Raw genomic sequence first — 6,352 nt, forward strand, 5'->3', positions numbered from 1 at the left:
CAACCAATCTCTTTTAATTACTTCTTTTCTGCCATTAATCACTAGCCTTAACATTTGTATTCCCTCTATGTTGTTGTGAATGACAACTGAACCCAAAGAACTGATTTGTTATTCTAGCAAGGAATTATCTGATCTGCATTATCATGCTGCATATTTGTTGGACATCGTCATGAAGCTGTTTGCTAATTTGCTATTAATTTACTCTCTCCTTCCATGATCCCTGTTGCATTATCTGAGGAAATGTGCTTGCACATGAAAGCTCACTCCTTGAATGAAACTATGTTGGTCTTCAAGGTGCTATTAGACTCAATTTTTGTTCTGCTTCTTCAGGTCAACACAGCTATCTATCTGAATCTATCCCAGTTTTATTTCTCTATAGTGTGTTTGTCAACGTCACATCATTAAAAGAATAAACATCTTTATTCTCCCACATAGCCTGGCTATTCACCTAAGAACTCCTGTTTCCTTCCCCCACCTTCTCTCAGTGAAGTTCAGCTTATCCTTGGAGATGCATTATTTTTTCAATATGTGAGTTCTCATGAATGAATCTATTATTCTAATGTGGAACTGTATGAGTGGGAGGCAGCGTGTTGTATCTAGGCTGCCCACCTGCAGTGGGTTAATCATCAGTAAACCATAAATAACCTTTTATCCAAACTCATTTTGTAAAAATTTCCATTTATGGAGAAACCAAAAACAACTCCTTGAGCTTTTGTTCTTTTTTTCCAATTAGAAATGTGAGTAGGCAACAGGCCCTTTACCTAATTTCTAAAGTAATCCTTTCTGGAATTTGAATCCATGGTTTAGATCCCCCTGACCATTTCTTCAAACAGAACAGGAACAAAGATTTCACTAATTCCCCCCCTTCCCATAGCAGACCTCTGACCATACAGTTCCTGGAAGGTCCCCCATCTCTCCATAGAACTGGGAGGGGACATAGCAGTAATTTGGGATCCAAGTCATGGGCTCTTAATTATCCTTAAGAAATAAAGGAATCAAAGTGAATACACATGGCTTAGATCCATATGTTTTCCTCACCGGGAGAGGAGAGTGATTTTCATAATTTCTTCTGTCTAACTGTCGACCCTCACACTGCTCCAAGTGCTGTCCTGAGAGAGCGCTTCCTAGCTTTCTTCTCCAAACCCAACAATTGGTTTATTTACAAATCTGGGGGAAATCTAATCTGGAGAGCCGGGTTTCACTCCACTACCTTCTTAGTCGGCCTATTTATTATTTATTTATTATTGAATTTATACCTCCCCACGCGTCGGCTCGGGGCCGCTTACAGAAATAAAAGGGCAAAGAGCCCAATACAATAAAACAGTAAGGCCAACAACTCCCCCCGATTAAAACCACATACTTAGGCCTACTTAGGATTGCTCAGTAAGCCCCCCCCCAGTTGTCTATGACTGACCACCCTCCTCCTGAGGCAGTACTGTGGAAGGGACGCAGTGGTTTACAAATGAAAAGGGAAGGCAGAAAGCTACCTGGACTTCTGCTATTTTGGATCTGACATGCTTCAATTTGGAGCCCCCAAATTTCCCTTTATGCGGTTAAATGTTATCTGTGCCCGTTGGGCCTCTTCTCGTTTTGCAAGCTTTTTAATGTCCCTATATACACCCCGCCTTTCTGTTGACTGGTTGGTGACATCTTTTCATTGAAGATCTAAGGACCCATTTTTACTCCTTTCAACAAAGATAGCCTGATTTGTTATTCAAATACTTTGTCATTAATTACTCCCTGCACAGATCTCCATTTTGCTTTGAAGAATCCATTAGCACTAGTATCCTTGTTCCCTCCTCCATTATTCACCATGCACTTTATTTTCATTCATTTTCATTCATTTTTATTGGGATTTTTATTTTTAACTTTCTGGTTAATGGGAACAAATCATTCAGCAGTTTGAAGCACTTTTTAGCTACAAGCAACATATGTCACTTCAAGGTTAATTATAAACGTTTTGGAGATTAAACGACGCAAAGGAAGATGCACATACTGGGAATAAAATAATGTATGTAGAGTAGTTAGGAAGTTGACTGAAACACAGTGCACCAAAAGCAAGTACTGGCATTTGCATTTGATGTATCAAGAATTTAAATATGAAAACGGTACATCATTTTTAAAAGAAAGATATGCCATTATTGTGATGTACAAATATCTGAGAAATTAATTTTACCAATCTTTTCAAAATCCCATTAATGACCCATCTCAGAAGCACTATGGTCATTTCAAACAGTGTCACTCCCCCCCCCCCGCATACTTTTTTCGCTGTGCAATCTTCCTTAGAGTTGTTTCTTTCCTCAAGTCAGTGGTGTCAAGGGATTTAAATAGTGCTGCTGTAGCACTGAAGCACTATAATGATTTAGCGCTATAGCACTCACTAAGAATGTTCATGGTAACTTTAAAAAAAAACAGAGAGACTGCAAAAAAGGGCAGGGAGAGATTCTGAAATGCAATAAAGGGGTAGAAAATGGAATAAAGCAGTTTTCCTCAGAAGCAGATCGACCATGCTTTGCTGTCCTGGGTTTGCATGAACAAGTAAACACATTCTGCTAGGAGTCAGTTAGTAAAACAAGTCTGTCTGAAATGACAGGAAAAAATATCCATTGTCAACCAATTACTAAACTTCCTTTGCTCCAGGCTAAATTTCTGTTTGTGCCACAAAACACTCAGAATAAGTAAAGTTGATTTCTTTTGACTAGGTTTGAGAGTTGGGTTTGCTTGGCAACTGGCAGGAACCTGAGAGGAAAGGATATGGAGCTGTGCATGGCATCACGAGTCATGACATCACTTCTAGAGAAAACTGGAAGTGAGGTCATGTAATTCCAGGAATCCTAGAGCTGTGAGATATTTGGCATATGAGCAAAATCTCTGTGGTAGAAGACAAATGTACCATAGAGTTTTTGCTTTACTACCAGAATATTACTCCAACATCCCAGATGGTGTCACATGATGACATCATCATGCTTGCATGTCGGGGCAATGCTGTGCATGAAACTGATGTCATGCCATGCATGAAACTATTTCCCCCCTCACACAACAGCTTAGAGCAGCAGTGGCCAAGAAGAATTGCCAGCAGTAGGCCGCCCACCATAGTAAGAGAAGATGGTGATGGATTCTGCCTTCTTCACCAATGTGCCCATTTTGCTTTTGAAATTGGACCCCATTCTGCCTTCTTTGAAAGAGAGCATATCCATGTTTATAAAATCCTGGAGCTGCTACCATAATTTCAAATTTGACCTTCTAGAAGAGATGGCAACGAGAACTTTGAACTTGAAACTGTCCAGGGGAGAATTACTCTTCTAAAAGATTTGCTTTAATGCTTTAACTTGCTTGAATAAATCTTTGTTGGTCTTAAAGGTGCTATTGGACTCCATTTTTGTTGTGCTACTTCAGACCAACATGGCTACCCACCTGAACCTTGCTTGAATGTGTTGGTTTAGAACTCCTTTAGCAAATCACCAAAGCAATGGATGAACCCCTTCATATTTATGATTTATAATTTCACTTCCTTTTCTCAACTCCCCCTCTCACACATTTATTGATTTTATTGAAGTGTGGGAGTTATAATACTCTTGGTAATTGGCATAAACCTATCCCTGGCCTGAAAAATGCAGCCCCTTCCCCTTCGCTATCAGTTTACAAGCCTGGAGGGAAAAAAAAAACATTGTACGAAATTAAAAATGTATTATCAGCCTATCCAGCAAAGGAAAGAAATTATGGATCAGGGATAAATCAGTCATCTCAGTGGAAAGTGATAGCATTGTGAAGAGAACAAGCTGGGCTTCTTGCTCCTTTTTATTGTCATGTGGGTTATTTTCATCAGCCAGGTTGCTTTACAGTTGCTGTTGGTTTTCTCCTGATAGAAACTCAATCTGAATTTTAATCGGGCTCTCTTTGGAACTGTAGAATGGGTTTAGCGGAGGGAAGGTATACTGTTGTGTAGCAATTCATAAAAATGTTGGGGAGGGGGGATCCTAAGTAGAGAGAGCAGAAACACTGCATGATAATGGCCTGGTCAGGAACATCAGGAGTGTGACTTATTTCCCCACCACATAAGATTACTGCTAACCCTTTTCAATTAGTGCTCGGCTCTGATGTTCCTCAGGAGCTTTCATCTCACGCTTTCCCATAAATGATGCCTGGCTATTTTGATATGACGATCTTTTCTACACTGCTCCCCCTGGAGCCATTTTAATGTTATTTTTGATCTGGATTTATTAGCTATTCGATTACTGCAACGTTTTTTTCCTGCGGAGGGTTGACAGCCCCAATGGCCTGCCTCTGCACAGTTTCCTGTATGTTTTATTTGTTAATGGTGTGATCCCCAAATAGAGTTACACCTTTCTAATCCTATGGATTTAGAAGAATGTAATTTCCCTTAGGATGGCAATGTTCAGTCCAAGCCACATTTTGACAACAGGCTGTTGGTAGCATTTGTCATCTAATGCAAAAAGTCAATATTATAAACATCCAATATTGCTACATCATAATGATATACAACAACAGCAACCCAGCCAGAAGTTCCATTAATACCCACAATTAAGTTGCTCCTCCCTGTTCATTGCCATATCTATTAATCCACCTAAAGGGACTCCCAAAAAGTTAGATTTTAAGCTCCATCCCAAAGACCTTCAGAGCAGTAGCCATTCTCAACCTTTGAGGAAGGCAATTCAATGGTTTTAGTGAGGAACAAATGCCAAAGCCCTCCTATGATCCTCTTCAGTTGACATTTTGGAAATGCAGGCTCTTGGGGGTAGCTTCGTGTAAAAATCTTGAGTTGTCTGATATGGATGAAGTAAATTCATCAGATATTCTGGGCGTAAGCTATTCAGGATGGTCCAATCTTTTTGGATCTTGGAAGATCCATAACGAGCTGAGGCACTGGAATATTTTGCCACTAAAAATAACTTTCAGGTTTTTCTCATAGAATATGTCTCGAAAAACTTTTGGTTGTTGAAAATTCTTCAATTTTGTGTCGCAAAGTTTTGTGCTTTAATATACAAAGGTAAAGGTCCAAACATCAAACTATAAATATCTTTGGTTTTAAAATCCAATTGCTGGTTTTAGTTCTATTTCTATGTATCAGGATTATAAATTCTGATTCTGATAATATTTTATCAGTAACGATTGGTGACACTCTTTTGTATGTTGACCTTTTGTTGAAATATTTGCTTTGGTCTACAACCAATGGGTGACCACCAAGGAAATTCTGAGTCCTACACAAAGGTAGGCCGTGTCCAACCCCCTCTGTTCATCTTTTGCCTTGAAAACTCTACAAAGTCACCATAAATTGGCTATGACTTGAGCGTACTGCCCATTAGCACTGCCACCATTTTAGCTAGGGAATTTTGCATTGGGCCCATAAACAGACAGGAAAACAATACAGATGGTACAACATTGGCTTGGTATAGTTGGCTTTCAGACAGTCAGACAAACTTTATTACACTCGTTCAGACCAAGTCATATGAAGTCAGTACATAAAAGACCAAAAGAATATGGTCACTTAATATAACACAATTTAAAACAAATCGTAAAATAGAACGTAAAACTATGTTAGTTTGGAGACCTATAGTTGGCTTGATAAACTATTATAAGGACCTCAGTTGCTGCGTTTTGCACTCAGGAAATGTCTTCAAGGGAAATTTCATGTAGACTCTGAATGTTATTAAAGAATGCATGCATTTACCTTGGTCAACTTTTTCTAGGAATGGTCATCTGGTGGGATGAAGAAGAAGAAGAAGAGTTGGTTCTTATATGCCGCTTTTCCTTACCCAAAGGAGGCTCAAAGCGGCTTACAGTTGCCTTCCCATTCCTCTCCCCACAACAGACACCCTGTGGGGTGGGTGAGGCTGAGAGACCGCTGATATCACTGCTCGGTCAGAACAGTTTTATCAGTGCCGTGGGAAGCTCAAGGTCACCCAACTGGTTGCATGTGGGGGAGCGCAGAATTGAACCTGGCATGCCAGATTAGAAGTCCGCACCCCTAACCACTACACCAAACTGGCTCTCACACCAAACTGGAGACCTCCAGGAATTACAACTGATTTCCAGACAAGAGATCAGTTCCCGTGGAGAAAATGGATCCTTTAGAGGGAGGGTGAACTCTGTGGCATTATACCCTCCTGAGGTCCCTTCCCTTTCCAAACCCCATCATCAGCAGGCTCCAAATCTCCAGGAATTTCCCAACCAGAAATGAGCAGCTTCAGCTGTCAGCATCCTATATTATCTCCTTGCCCCTCTCTATAGCAAACCAAACGAATATAAACTATGCAAAAGAGGAAGTTAAACATTCTTCTTCATTGTACCATTTAACAGGTGACAGATTTAAGCTTTTCCTGGCGACATTTTT

This window comes from Paroedura picta, chromosome 8 (assembly GCF_049243985.1).
Source record: "Paroedura picta isolate Pp20150507F chromosome 8, Ppicta_v3.0, whole genome shotgun sequence".
In the NCBI taxonomy this organism is placed as follows: Eukaryota; Metazoa; Chordata; class Lepidosauria; order Squamata; family Gekkonidae; genus Paroedura; species Paroedura picta.